This window comes from Vulpes vulpes, chromosome 12, assembly GCF_048418805.1.
Source record: "Vulpes vulpes isolate BD-2025 chromosome 12, VulVul3, whole genome shotgun sequence".
NCBI classification, from domain to species: domain Eukaryota; kingdom Metazoa; phylum Chordata; class Mammalia; order Carnivora; family Canidae; genus Vulpes; species Vulpes vulpes.
This window is the reverse complement of record NC_132791.1, coordinates 152974182-152990435: the sequence shown is the minus strand read 5'-3', so window position 1 is coordinate 152990435 and position 16254 is coordinate 152974182. Positions and strand designations below refer to the sequence as shown.

Below are 16254 nucleotides of genomic sequence, written 5' to 3'. Positions count from 1 at the left end.
CCCTCCTATCTTCCCCTCCCTCTCTCTCTTTCTGGCTTCCCTTAGGTAGCTGGGGCTACTCACCAGCTATCAGCATCTTGGGATCTAGCCTGCCCTAATGACTACAGATCTTAGAGCTCTGAGTTCTCAAATCTTGGTTGCCTAGTAACAAGCCCCACCTCCCTTGCCCCTCCCACAGCCCCCAGTTCCATCCCCAGCCTGAAATAATGGACTTCTGGCTACTCTGTTATCCTTCAAAAATGTGCACTTAACCAATGTTTTTAGTATAAAATCACTGGCCACCAGAGCCAGGGACTCAGAATGGGCATTTTGCCAGAGGACAGGACCTTAGAGATACAGCAGACAAGAAAAGGCCTGGGGACCAGCTGACTTGGACTTTCTAGGACCAGGGATGTATTTAGCAAATGTTCATTGGGTATTCAGATTCCAGTCATAATGCATATTAGGAGCTCTCTGCAAAGAGCACTCCACTATGAGTTTTACTGATATGATGCCATCAGCCCAAGGCCACCCCTCCCTCACCACACCCCCAACTTTTTTTTTTTTTGTCTGTCAAACTCTCACTGATCATCCTTCATCTTATGAGAAACTTTGACTGCCCCCATACCCCATCACAGACTTGAGTCCATTTTTGTGCTCTCATATCAAGTGTTAACATCTATCAACTACTCACCAGATAGTACTGGAATTTGTTATGTACATGGCTGTCTCTTCTACAAGCCTAGGTAAGTTCTGCAAAGGCAAGTAATGTGAATTCTGCAAATCTTAGTACAAGGCATGGTGCCCACTGAGTGTTTTTTAGGATAGGAAGACAAAAGAGAAGATGTAAGAAAGAGAAGGAATAGAAAAAGGGGAGAGGGATCCCTGGGTGGCGCAGTGGTTTGGCGCCTGCCTTTGGCCCAGGGCACGATCCTGGAGATCCGGGATCGGGTCCCACATCGGGCTTCCGGTGCATGGAGCCTGCTTCTCCTTCTGCCTGTGTCTCTGCCTTTCTCTCTCTGTGTGTGACTATCATAAAAAAAAGGGGGGGGGAGAAGAAAGGGGGAAAAGAGAAAAAGGAAAATTACAGAAGTGAAAGAATGAAGGAAGGTAGGGAGGTAAGAAAAATAAAGCAGAGGGAAGAACGGCATGCAATCTGCTCTGCTAGGTCTTAGGAGGAGTCACATAGATGAATAAAACCAAGTCCTTCCTCTATCACAGTCTACTTGGGAAAGATGAAGAAAGTTTGGAAAGCAGGCAGGGAAGTTCTATGAGCTGGAGTAAGCCAGTTGCAAATCCCAGTGCAGGTCACTATGCCTATCCAGTTGATGGATTTCAGACCGGCAGTACCTTCTTCTGGATTTGGTGACCGTGATAAAGTTAGAGCCTGGTTAAGCATGGGTTTAGTAGATAGATTCTTCTTTCCTACAATCTTATCCAAAAAGCCTGAAATATCTCATGAGCGCTGCCTAGTACATGCCTTGTACACAGTAAATGCTGCAATATTTATGGAATAAACAGAAGCCATAAAAACTTATTAGGAAATACAGGATCTTATTTCGAGCATCTCACAGGCACACAACCTGATTTCAAAATGGTTAAATGAAGGAGTAGTGTGATTCCTGATACCCTTCCTAATGCCTGACACACAGTAGGTAAATATGCGTTGAAAAGAAGACCCATATAAATCTCAGCTTCACCACAAACTAGTTGAATGACCTTGAACTAGTTACAATCTCTCTGGGCCTCAGTTTCTTCATCTATAAAATGAATGGCCATGATATAATAACCTCTAAGATGCCTCCAAACTCTAATATTCAGAGATTCTAAAAAGGCTCAGGATATTCTGATGGCCAAAAAAAATGAAGGGTACTTCAGACTACCAGGGCAATTCACATTTTATTTATTTTTAAATTATGGGAAAGTTCTTTGGCCAGCTACAGAGGCCCCATTCACTGCTGGAATAAATGCCCATGACTTCAAAGCTATAACATGAGGTATTAAATTTAGAAAATAGAAAAGGAATAAAATTGTGCTTTCCTGCTTATATGCTTCTAGCCTTATTAATTAACAATTTTCATGCCACCACTAATGTGATTGATTTTTTAGCCACAGAAGACAATATTTAGCATAGGAAAAAGAGAATAAATTGACATTTATGACCTACCTATCATTAATTATTATTTTTCAGTACCTACTATATGTTAGATAGTAGGTCAGAAATATTCCTTATGTTATCTCATTTGACATCTATATGTACACCATGATGCAAGCATTTTTACCCCAATTTACAGATGAGACATCCAAGACCCAATAGGATGTGGCCTGTCCAGAGTAATACAACTAGTAAGGTAAATTTGAACCCAAGTCTGATTTTTGGACCAGTATTTTTTCGAATGTATCACTTCTGAAACATTCCAACTAAGTAAATGGCTCCCCATCAGTGGGAATAATCAAGCACCAACTAGAGATGCTGTAAGAGGGATCATTGTACTGGAGAGAGCAGATCCTGCATGGTTGGATTGCATAACCTTGTAAGTCCCTACCAAACTGAGAGTTAATGATCCTATGACCTTAAGTCACTACAAGTAGAGTAATGAGAAGTGAATATCACTAAGCACCCTTCAACTGCAGAGGATTTGAAATGTGTGATATCTTTTTTTCTTTTAATGTTTCCTACAACTATCTTTGTTCCAAGAAGAATGCTCTCTCTTTCAAATTCAGAAAAATCCACACACATCCTGACCCCTCCCCACTGCTATCATTGTTCCATTCTTCTAATGACCCACTCTAACCACAGAATCATTATTCTGCATTAACACTGGTCTGTATAGTCCCAGGAGGTAGAATGAGGAATGTGAAATTTAATTCACTAGCATAGGAAATATCCACCTGTAATCCCAGGCAACATTAAACTGGGCTACTCTGCTTGATAATGAGCCCCTCCTTTTTACTGGATGTGTTCAAGAAAGTGCTTAAATACCACTTTTACATGAAGCCATGGCCACTAATCACCTAAAATAACTCTTTTTTCTACTTTTTTACAGCTATTATCGCTAGAGTTCTTGTAAGGAACTTTGAATATATTTGAGCTTCCTGGCTAGACAATAAACTGAGGACAGAGAATATGTCTCCTTGTAAGGAACTCTGTATAACAGAACGCTTCCTAGGAAGAAATCAGCAGCAGCAGCGGCTTCATTATTATTAGTATTTAATCAAGGGAAATTCCAGCTATTTCTCCAATAAATATAGAACTTCAACTTAGACTGGGTCTTCTGTGAAAGGATCCCTCCAAGAAAAGATTAGAGCAGGCCCTGTAGGCAAATCCTTCCCCTCCCAAGGTGACCTGATAACACACTGACCCCAGTGAGAAAGTGAGTGAAACTACTGAGATCAAGGGATCTCCTAAGAAGACAAAGACCAGGATTCGACCAGTTCCCAAATGAGGTCAACCAACAAAGCAAGTGTTGCAGAAGTAAAGTTCCCATAAGAAAAAGATCATTGGAATATGTGACCCAAGGGCAAACCATAGCCTGAAGGCTGATGGAAAAGGCTGGTTTGAAGGCAGCCTGTGATAGAAACTGGAATTCCCTCCAGGACTAATCTTCCTAGTGTGCTGGTCACCCATTGGGCACAGGTGCTGAGCATGTATGTATAACCTACACGGCCATTTGCTATGCGCCAGTCTCCATTCTAAAAGTTTTTCATACAGGGGTGCCTGGGTGGCTCAATCCATTAAGCATCTACCTTTGGTTCAGGTCATGATCTCAGGGTCCTGGAATCGAGCTCCAAGTTGGGCTCCCTGTTCAGTGGGGAGTCTTCTTCTTCCTCTCCTTCTGAAGCTCTCCCCACTCATGACCACCCCCCCTTGCCCATTCTCTCTCAAATAAATAAATAAATAAATAAATAAATAAATAAATAAATAAAAATTTAAAAAAATAAATGCTTTTCATAGATAGACTCTTCCCTCTGTGAGGTAGCTAGGTGATATTGCTACTTTATGGATGATGAAACTGAAGATCAGAGAGTGGTAATTCACCCAAGTTCCCATGATTAGCAAGTATTAGAGCCAGGACAGCCCCAGATATTCCCAATAAAACCACTGGTTGGGAGACTGCTAAAGAGGAATAAGGAAATTCCTATCAGTAAGAGTAGATGGGGCTCCATAGGATTTAGTGGAAAAATAATGACATGCATTATTTTAAGCATAGATATATGATACCCATAGCTGGAAAATAAGGATATTGACAAGAGGGCAACTTCTATTGTCAGAGCAGAGCTGGATCAAGAGAATGGAAGTCTATGGGCAAATCTAGGAGTGGGTATAGTGCAAAAATCAGAAAATCAGGCAAAATGAAAGCAGGAACTAGAGGACTTAAAGGGGCAACATGTAATGAGCTGGATCAATTCTAAGCAATATGTATTCCATTGGATTGAGATTATGTGAATTTAAGAGTTGAGGTTGCCATTATGCTCAGAAGAAGCTAAGGGGCTGGGGATCAGAGGTATAGAATAGTTTGGTCAAGATAGTCTTCTTTCTTTTCTTATAAAGCAAAGCTATTCCCAACCGTTTAGAGAAGGTGGCTTCCAAGAGGTTGGCAGAAGGTTCATCTTGCTAGGGAACTCAGGCTATTAACTGTCCTGAGCAGCGTAGAGAGAGCCCATGAGGAAAGCCCTTAATAAAACTCTTCCTCAGAAGTCAAGCCTCTAACCTCAAAGCACCTTGATGCCTTGAGGATCTGCTGGCTCTTGACTTTATCCTGTAACATCACACAAGGGCTTTCCAAGACGTCAGGTTGCAAATAATTGCCCCATTCATACTTCCCAACTTAATCTGCTGGTAAGTCACAACTGATATTTAAGAATCTCCTCTTTGATTTTCAGCTCGGAGGACAGAAATGCAAAGGAGATGCCGTGGGGGGTGCTGGAGAGGCCCTCAGGAAGCCAAGTGAGATTCAAGCGAGCAAGCTTGTGTCTTGAGAGGGTGGGCCTGGATTTCAGTTGCAGAGCTGCCTCCAGGAACTCCAGGAAAGTCCCTTCCCCCCTGAGCTTCAATAAGAGGACAGGACTTAATGACCTCTAAGGTCCCTGTAAATTGCCTGTTACTGTCATTACTATCGATACGAGTGTGCTAACAGCGATGACTCATGATGTATTTGAAATGTGCTTACTTTCAAATTTCCTGCAGTCCCTTTAAAATGAGTTATGTTAAAATCAAAATCCTTATCCTTCATACAGTGAAGTATTTGTTAGTATGATAATATAATGGCTTTAAAAGACTTGGACTTGCTTCAAAATACTTGAGTCCTAGGACAAGAAGTTTCTAGGAGTCTTAAGTCTTGATTTCAGCTTAGGGCTTGATTTCAGGGTCACAGAGAGAGCCCTGAGTCGGCTCCTCAGCAGGGAATCTGCATGAGGATTCTCTCTCCCTTTGTCCCTCCCCCCAACTCGTGCAGGTTCCCTTTCTTTCTCTTTCTCTTTCCATTTCTCTTTCTCTTCTCTCTCTTCTCTCTCTTTCTCTTTCTCTCTCTCTCTCACACACACACAAACACACACAGAAATTAATATGTCTTTAAAATAAAATAAAAACTTGAGTCCCTCCCACTACTCCTATTTAATAGATAAAATAGGTAAAATGTTGTGGTTGTTGAAACTGAGTAAGAGGTAAATGGGAGTTTATTATAGGAATCTCCTCACCTTCATGCATGCTTTCTTTAAATTTTTCACAGTAAAAAATTAAGAAATAAATAATAGAATAGAATATAAATATATTCAGTAGTATAGTCTAGTATAGTCTCTCTCTGCCCTTAGGTTAAAACTCCATGACTTTCCAGCTCACTCCTAGGTAACAGATAGTCCTACAGGATCTTAAAGTCAAAAACGCAGTTTCAGTTCAGAAATGAGAATGTCCAGTCCATGGTATAAATCAAACCCTGACCAAGATTTAGTGCCAATCTGACACTCCCAATTCTGGAAATTTTAGTATGGAGACTCAGGGGAGAAAAGAGAGGGCACGGCTGGCTGAGCTACATATGATTTCTAGCCCCCATCCCCACTCTTCCTTACCCTATGCCCCAACCAAGGGTGAAAGGTAAGAAGGGAGGAGGGAAAAGATGTAGGACAGGTCTTACTCATATTTGTATAGTAAGTAAACTGGCTTCAGAGGCTCTGGGTCTTACAGATTTTCAAGGCTGCTCTTTATCTAGTGAGCAATTTTGAGGACTCTAGAACAGTGCTGTCTGATATAATATAATGCAGGCCACATAGGCAAGCCATATTTGTAATGTTCAAATTTCTAGTAGCCACATAGTATAAAGTAAAAAGAAATAGGTGAAGATGATTTAAATAATATATGTTATTTAAACTACCTTTTATTTTAACATGTGGTTAGTGGCTCCCATACTGGACAGCATAGTTCAGAGGTCTCCATCCCTGGAGATCTCTTGCTAGGTGACCTGATCATACATCCCATCTCATCTGCAAGAGACGTAGTAGCTTAGTCTTGTTACTCAGGCTTTATTCTCATTATTAATGTCCCTTTTCACTCTTCCAAGTGGCCCTGTTTAGATGATGAATCATATTGTCACCCTGCCTATACTTTCTATCCGCGAGGGAACTGTTGGCTTCTTCTTCATCCTCATTTCCAAGTGCTCTACCTGAAGTGGGTCAGGCCATTTTCCTCCTAGACCAAGGGTCAGCAAACTACAGCCTATAGATTTAAGAATGAGTTTTACATTTTTAAGAGACAGAAAAAACAAAGATTACATGACATAGATAACACACCTCTTGCAAAGCCTAACTTACTACCTGATCTTTTACAAAATAAGTTTACTGGCCCTTATTCTCTATTTTTGGTGGGTGAAAGGAGGTAAGATCCAAGTTGACCAAACTCCCACCACAATTCCTTCTGGGACTGAGTTGGGAAAGCAGATCCTTTACCTCTTACCCAGTTTGAGACTAGGAGGTAGACCCATGCCCCTCCCCTCTTCCGTGATGACTCAGCAAGAACATTCTGGAAGGAAATCTCATCACTCAGCTCCCTTTGCACTCTCTCAACTCAAAGCCATTTCCTCTAAACATCTGCATAATATAATTTGGCATTTCACTTTGGAACTTCATTTCTGTTATATCTTAGTGTCTAATCAAAATTTCCATATTAAGCTCTGGTTCCTTTAGTACCATCTCCACCAAAACTGTCACCATCACCACTCTCACCATCATTCATTATGTGTTTCCTTAAATAGCCTGAGTTTGTTGGGAGGAAAATCTCTTTTGTCTTATTTTTTAATCCCCTAAGCACTTAACATAATGTCTCACACAGCTTACATTAACAATAAACATTGTTTGAATGAAAGAATTAATGATAATTAATTCATACACTCAACACTTCAGCCCAACTAAACAATAAAAATTCTCTGAAGACACTGACATCTTTTCCCTGTGTGCCTTTGCATAGACACTACCCTGTATGTCTTCCTCCCTTCTCTTCTCGTCCACCATTCTCCAAGATGCAGCTCAAATAAAATAGTAATACAACTTTATCAAAAATTAAAATTAAAACTCTCTAATACCCTCAATTAGAAAATCATAGTCTCAGTAAACCTTTCCACATCCACCCTAGAAAATGTAGCTCTCCTAATCCATAGCCAGTAACACATTTCTCTCCTCCGATACTTAACAGTGTACCTTGTCTGGATGTATAGTTGTCTCTCCCACAGATCTGGATTCTGCATGTTATAATCACTTAGAAAACCTTTAAAATATACTGATGCCTGGGCTCCATTCCAGACCAAGAGAATCAGGATCTCCAGGTTGGGGCCTAGGCATTGGCATTTTCAAAATGCTCTTCCATAATCTAATATGCAGCCAGAGTTGAGAACCATTGTACAAAATGGTGAGCTACCAGAAGGCAAAGACTGTAGCTTCTCTCTGCAACTCTAGTTATTAGCAAAGATTACAATGGAATAAATAGTTGTCAAATGAATGAACTGTGAACCTTAATAGAAATATAAAGAATAATTTATATAAGTCTATTAGAAAATGTGAGATAAACAACTATATATTAATCTAATGACCTCTGATTAATTGGACAGGTTTATTTAACCATATTAAGCACTTAACATGACTAGACCCTCATATCTAACTAAGCAGTTTTCCCAATTGTGGTAAACTTGGCCTTAAAAGAAATACAGATAGCCCTGCAAAAATATGGACATTAAGGCAGTTCATTAGCATGGTCTCTAACCAAGTCCGAAAGACAGACCTCCAAAGACCCCTCAGATAATATAGATATATTTCAAGGTTGTTATCCTGCAACTGTCAAGCCCAGTCTTTCGTTGCCCTTCTGCTATGTAATTTATACTTAAGAGAGGCAAGAGAATTTTTTATTAATATGTTTTTCAAGCAACACTCAGCTCTCTTGTAATGATGCTGCCTGTTAGTAGCATTAAGTACAAACATATCTCTTGTTTTTTACTTGTTAATGTGTACCTCTCCTGTATTTAGAGATAGCAATAGACGTGGTCATAAGATAGGAAAATTGCTGATGGTTAGGGGAGGACAACATGAAGGCATGCACATCTTTGTCAATAATGAATCTGCAATGAACTGGTGTCATACAACGGAAAGATCACAAAAAAAGCTCTGGGTTTGAGCTGGTCCTTATCACTTACGCTGTGTCCTTGGACAGGTAAACTCACCACTTTGTACTTTGTGCAACTCATCTCAAAAACAGAAGGTAATAAGAAAATCTATTGCAAATGCCCAGCAGTTATTGTATGGGTAAAGTGACAAGTGACAAAAACACTTAATAAAGTATAAACATCTATGCTAATATGGTTGCTTCATTCATTCAGTTGCAAACACTGTCTACACACCTATTGTGTCAGTTACTAAAGGAATACAAATAATAATGATTCTTGTTACCATTGTTATTATAAGGGACCATACTATCATAATGAAGTCCTTATTATGATATCTTGTGATGGTTAATCTTACATATCAACTTGACTGGGCAACAGAGTGCCCACATGTTTGGTAAAACATTATTCTGGGTGTGTCTGTTTTGGGATGAAATTAACTGTGTTTGTAGACTGAGTAAAGCTGATTTAGTCCTTGGTTATGTGGGTGGGCCTCGTCCAATCAGTTGAAGACTTGTATAGTACAAAAAGTTGAGTAAGAGGGAATTTTTTTCTGCCTGATAGCACTGGCTTTGGACATTGTTTTTTTTCCTACCTTCAGACTTGAACTGAAGCTTCGGCTCTTCCTGGCTTCTGGACTAGACCTACACATCAGTTTTTCTGGGACTCCAGCTAGCCAACTGCAGATCTTGAGACTTATTAGCTTCTATGATTGGGTGAGTCAGCAATAATAATAAATCTTATAACAAGTCTGTGTGTGTGTGTATGTATGTGTGTTAAACATAAAGAAAACCAATAGAATATATGTGTGTGCATGTGTGTACACATACATCCTATTGGTTTTATGTATACCCACACACACATCCTACTGATTCTGTTTCTCTGATTAACTCTGACTAAAATGCATCTATGGCAATATAAGCACTTTTGGTCAGGCATGGAGGGGCATCAGAGATAATCTTCTTTAAATAAAATTCCTTACATTGATACAAGGGTTCTTAGTGCATCTAAGAGAAGTCATTTTATGAGTCAGTGGTTATTGAAATCAGCTGGCCAGCTTTAAAAACATTGATTCCTAGTCCTGAGACCAGATCTTCTGAATTAGCACCTTAAGGGGGCAGAACCTAGGAATCTGGAGCCCTACCAGTCTCCAAGTATTTCATTTGAGTAACCACATTTGTAAACTTTCCATCTATGTGGTTTGACTGAGGGAACTAGAAACTAAGAATTGGCTTTAGTGTCTGAAAGTCCATCACCTCAGGTTCATACATGTGGTTGATCTCTCTTGTCTCCTGCTGAATGCAGATATGCTAGAGAGATAATATATGAGACCTCTACCCATAAATTTAGGGTATATTTATCCTGAACTCAGCTCTGATAATGTTCCTCCTGGATCCAAACACCTTTGAGGTCTCCCCTTTGTCTACTAAATAAAATGCAATCTCCTTTCAATGGTACCCAAGAATCTCCAAACTGCGACCCCCGGATGACTGCAGCACCGTCGTTTCCCACAATCACCCACGTACACCTTGCAGTCCAGCTACCACAGAGGCTCCATGGATCCTGTTCTCACCTCCACCTGGAGAGCACTATTATTTCTGACCTCCATCCTACAAATTTTAGCTCAAATGGCATTTTATTCTTGTAACTTCCCTAATACCTCTCCTACAGACCGCTTTATATAGCCACATGTGTATATGTCTCCCTTTTTGAATGGGATCTTCTCAAAAGTAGGTATCTGCACTTCATGTCTGTGTCCCCAGAGTGCTGAATCAGACACATACAGCAAGATTCATGTATATTAATTGAATAGATTCAGGCTATTTTCATACATGGTCACCAAAAGAGAAAAATTAAGAAGTTGGGCAGTTAGTTGAAAAATCTGGAAATGAGATAGAAAGATAGCATACAGGGTAGGCCAGGCAGCACAGTGTATTGGTTAGAATGCTGAGGCTTTGCAGAGAGAGATACGAGTTCAATTCACAGCTCTCCTACTTGTTAGTCATGTGATGGGTCAAGCCACTTCACCTCTTGTTGTCTCAGTTTCTTCCTCTGTAGATGAGGATGATGACAGTATTATCTCCCAGGGCTCTTGTGAGTTTTAAATATGCTAAGAACTTGGTATATCATCAGATGGTACCATATTCACAGTAACAAACTGTACTTGCTGTTGCCTCTTTCTTATAATTTTAGCAATATTTTAGCAAGTGAGTACAGGCTTGGACAGTGGAAATCCCTAATTTATAGGTGAATAGAAAAGTGAAAGAGTCCTAAAGCTAACTTATCTGGTGGGCCATTTCCATTTCTGAAGGGTATTTACCTCGGGGGTGGGAAGGGGGAACAGCCAGAGAGTTATGTCCTCATCTTCTATGAGTTGCCTCTCTTCCCTGATGGATTTCCTTAAGGAATATAGATCCACAGGAGATTTATGTGTGTGCTCTGTTTCCCAATAGTTAACGCAACTTATTTGCCACCACTAAGCATTCATTTTCTTCCTAGAGGTCAATTCACAAGGTGCCTGCTGCTGTCAAGTGCAAGACTGATAGAGCAGTAGCAGCTGACTTGATGTCTAATGTACATGAGGCCAGCCTCCCCTTTGTCTCTGGACTGAAATGAGACATGGGCCAAACTCTAAAATCATCCTTGGAATTGAAAAGTGATCTTAGATATCATTTTATCCAATCCACTGCCTGGGTATATGACAAAGCTCAGACATAGACAGGAGAAAAAAACAGAATACAGTACAGAGCTGTGGTTGCCAAAGGCCACTTGTCTGTGACAAAAGAAGCCCTGTTCTGGGTGAAATGAGAAAAGAAGAAGAATGTTGTAAGGCTTTCATAAAGGCAAATGGGTTGGATTTTTTTAATCCAAAGTTAAGTTCTTCATACTTTTATGATATTAAGATTACTTTTCTTTGTAAGACCATGATGGTTAATGCTGATCACTTTCTTGAATAACTTTACCTGGGTAAGTAAACATAGATAACTCTATGTCCTTCTCCACTGTTTTGTTGTTGCCGTTGTTGTTGTTGCTGATTCTTCAGTTGGCTGTTTTGCTGTTCTATAGATTCTCCAAGAGTTTGGTGCTTTCTGATGTCAAGATTCAGAACAGGAGCTGTGGAGTCAAAAAGACCTAAACTGTTATCTTTGTTCTCCAAGTTGTAGGACTTTGAAAAAATTCATTTAACTTCTCTGGGTCTCTAAAATGGTCACAATAACAATAATGCCTACTTTATATGATCAATATGCAATGAAGAGGTACCAGATGGCACATGGTTAGCACCGTGCCTGGCACAAAGATGGTGGTGGTGGTGGTGTAAATAGGTTTTTCAGAATTCAGTCATGTAGATAAAATCTTTAAGTCAAGAGCAGTCAGAAGGAACTAAAAAGCATTTAATTTCCATGTGGGATTATTCCTAGATGTAGCCTGTATGCTTTGAGGATTGCTGCTTTTGGATTCAGATAGAATGGATTCATATGCTACTAACCTGAGCCACTTTCTGGTCTAATGATTTTAAACAAGGCAGGTAACTTCTCATAGTCTCTGCTCCCTCATATAGTAGGATACAGTCTTCCCTTATAGAACATCAACATAGTAGGCATTTTGCGCATATCCTTACTTAACATACACAGCAACCCCATAAAATAGATACAATCATTACTGTTATTTGCAGTAATGTTCTATAAAGCTGTGTGCAGGGATCCCTGGGTGGCGCAGTGATTTGGCGCCTGCCTTTGGCTCAGGGCGTGATCCTGGAGACCTGGGATCGAATCCCACATCAGGCTCCCGGTGCATGGAGCCTGCTTCTCCCTCTGCCTATGTCTCTGCCTCTCTCTCTCTCTCTCTCTCTCTGTGTGTGTGTGTGTGACCATCATAAATAATAAATTAAAAAAATTAAAAAAAAAAAAAGCTGTGTGCATACTAAGCCATTGTTCCTAGGGGGGCTAGGTTCCTGTGAGCCTCTGGTCACAATAATTTCATCAACTGATCAATACATACCTTTATTTATATGTGTTTCTTTTTAAAGACATTTTATTTAATACATAGTTGATTCATTAACATTGAAATCATGTCCAACAGCACTGTAACACACTCCTGAATGAAACTTATCTAAAATGTATATTCTCTCTATAAAGCATATCACCGCCTTCTTCTGCTTAGGAACACAAGATAGTACTTCAGTACTATACTTGAGGTTCAACCATAGAAAAAAGTGGGGAAAAAAAGTGGGGAAAAAAAGTGAAATCGCCAAAAAAGGGACACAAAAATGTAATATGTAGCACTAAAAAGATCTCACAAAGGACACCTGCTTACAGTATGACCACCAAAACAAAAAGACAGAATATTGACTTGTGTGACCTCAGCTGGGTGCACGCCTATTGGGCAATTTATATTTTTGTTGCTCTGTGCAACAAAAGGGCCACAAAAGTGACACCAATATCAATCTGGGAATTACAAATAAATTTTAGTAGTTGAGTTCACAAAGAATCTGCGAAAAATAAGAATCAACTGTATTGTCCCACACACAGATGAGGAACCTGATCCTCAGAGAACTTACTTAATACAACTAATTAGTTGTATTTGAAATTGAGTATATATGTTTTCAAAGAATGTTCCCACATTCTTTCCATTACTAATGCCAGCACAAGCACTGCTTATATCCCGGTTACTCTGCCTATGAAACAGTAGAGGTATAAATAGGTACCTTGCAGAGAGATGGTGATGACCAAATTAGCTGATGCCCTTGGAGGTGCTTTGAAAACTGTAGAGGATTACACAAATGTGAGAGTTTTATAAGTAGATTCAATTAAAGTGAAGTTTCACTATCTGGTATTAAGGCTGACAATAATGAGCTCCTTGATTCTTCCACAGTTGAAAGAGACCAAGATGAGAACCAGGACCTTGAGAGGTCCATGGGTGGATAGCCCTTATCCCAGGAAGCAATGAGAAGCTGGTGATTCAGGCTAATTCAACACAGCCTCAGTGGGATTGCTCTTCTAGAAGTCTGAGAGCAAAAGAAGTGCTTACAGTATATTTTAGCTAAAAGATCAAAATGCAGGCTGGATGCACTAAAAAAAGTGTTTCTGATGTCAAGTCCACTTAGAGTTGCTGTTACAAAAATCCATCACCCAGACTACAAAAAAATCAACAGGAGCAGCATTGGCCAGCACTGTGGGTATTGGTGAGTGGGGATGTTGTCTCAAAGAAAAGATCTTGAAGCTGTTTGCTGTGCTTTAATGAGGGAGGGGGCTTGGAGCCGGTACACTCTGCGTTAATTACAAAAGGGTATTAAAGAAAGTTGAGGCCAGGTCATCCTAATAAAATGAGAAGAATTAACCATCTCTGGTAAAGAAAAACTGGTAAAAAGGAAAAGAAAGGACTTAAGCATATTCATACCCTTGAACTCACTAATTCCACTTCAAGAATGCTAATAAAATGATCAGACAAGGGAAAATAGTGACACACAAAGATGTTCATAGTGTAGCTGTTTCCCATTTTTAGCTCTTATAAATAATGGGGAAAGGGTTGAAAAATTATGACACATCCATACAATAAACACTAAATGTAATTTAAAATCATTTCAAGAATTTTTAACAACATGCAAAAAATATGTAGTAAGTATAGTATTATGTGGAAAAAAAACAGTAAAAGTCTGATACAAAAAGCATGACTCAACTGTGTTTATGTGTGCATTTCTAAAAATAAAACAAAAAATTAAAAGGAAATATGCCAAATGTTAATAATCATTGATTTCTTGTCTCTGAAATTATGAGATTTTTTATTCATTTTTTTATTTCCAAGGTTTCTACCAAAAATATATACCATTATTATTTTTAAGATGGGGGGAGAGCAAACGGCACAATGAAAGTACAATCTAATTTGTTGTCACACTCCACACCAAAAGACTTCTTTGATGAACAGAAGCACAGATTAAACAAGATTTAGCCTGTTCATCTAACAGGTCACTGATCTGTAAAAATATCAGATGTTTTCAGATTTTTCAAATCATTTATTATTAAGCAACTAGTTGGAGTGTAGCCAACTTAATTAAACAAAGAACATGAGATGGCCCCATCCCCAGAACAGCCCCTGGGGGGCCAGGACTCTCCTCTCCTCACCTTTGTACTCCCAGAATCTCATGCCTGAAACAGAGCAGGAGCTCAATAAATATGTATTAAAAGAATGAATACATTGGAAAATATGCTGCCATAAAATCATAGTTCAGAAGCCATCTGTCTTATCTTTCATTCATTCATGTACTCAAAGTTTTATTAAGTTTTATTAAGCACTTTTTTATACACATACATATATATACCTATGTATATATGTATACACACACACACACATAGGCATGGGCAGCCTTCAAGACATGCAATGACCCAGGAATTTCCTAATACATAAACAAAGAAAGAACTTCACACAATAAGAAGGTCATGGCTAAAATGTTGAGGGGGTTCACAAGAGGGAGGAATTTCTCCAGGTGGAAAGTTCCAAGAAGGCTCCCTAAGAGGGCACAGGACTGAAGCTGAGTCTTGAAGGCTGGATAGAATGTGGACATGAGTTAGGAAAGTAGGGAGAAAGCACTTACTGAAGTACTGACAAAAGCAAAGTCTTAAAGGCGAGAATCAATAAGGCTTAGGGAAAACTTCAGTTGCTTCAGTTGGCTAGAGCATGCCCACCTAAGGGAGATAGCAGAGGGGAGGCTGAAGCCAAGGGACCTAGTTATGTAGGGAGGGTTTTGAGTATCATGTTAAGATTTGCTTTCTCTCATAGATAATGGAGAACAAAGGAAAGTCTTTGAATAGGAGAGTGGCCTGTTCAGAGAAATACTTTAAGAAGATATCTGGGGGGCACCTGGGGGGCTCAATAGGTTGAGCATCCAATTCTTGATTTCTGCTCAGGTCATGATCTCGGGGTTGTGGGACTGAGCCTGGCATCTGGCTCTGTGCTCATTGGGGAATCTGCTTGTCCCTCTCGTCTGCTGCTCCCCCCATCTCTCTCTCAAATTAATTAATTAATTAATTAATTCTTAAAAAAAAAAAAAAGGAAGATACTTGGGAAGCAATGGGTAGCCTCAAAGTGGAGCAAAGCTCCCTGTGACCAAAAGCTCCCGTGAAGGGCTTGGAATCTTCAACCAGCTAAGCAGCTGGAAATTGAGTTCTTAGTTCCTTCAATCACCAGGACTGCCCCAGCTCTCTGCTGTTAGATTGCTTTTAAGATGAGATGCTATGGACCAAGCTTTAGACAGATGCTTAAACCCTAGACTCAACCACCAGCCCTATTGCTCCTCCCCATCAGAAGCAGTTGAATTGCTTTGCAAATATATGCAGATACATGCGAGTAACAAAGCCATTAACATGTGCCCCAAGCCTCAAAGGGAAAGGTTTGCTTTGATCAAAGCTCATAATGGGATATATCCAAGGGGCAGAAAAACAATATTCTGCTCAGCCCCAACAAGGGAAGGTTTAGATTCTGGAACAGAATGACTGGTCTTAGTGACTGCTCTTCAGTTAAATACTAGAGCACAAAGCTTTCTCCTTCTACTTCTCCGTTTCCTGAAGTTGGAATTGCTGTAAAAGATCTTTTCCCTGCTTCAATTTAGCATGACTGCAAGTATTGATAAAAACGTGTGTGT

General features: G+C 39.8%; 1 protein-coding gene across 11 annotated transcripts in view; it reads right to left on the bottom strand.

Annotated features, from left to right (window-relative positions):
• Positions 1-16254, bottom strand: part of DAB1 (DAB adaptor protein 1) — a 1107850-nt gene that overhangs the window by 902558 nt on the left and 189038 nt on the right. For all 11 annotated transcript variants that reach the window (XM_072730801.1, XM_072730799.1, XM_072730814.1 and 8 more), the window contains one exon: positions 11582-11732. The gene's annotated coding sequence lies outside the window, so the exon portion shown is untranslated. The remainder of the gene's footprint in view (positions 1-11581; positions 11733-16254) is intronic.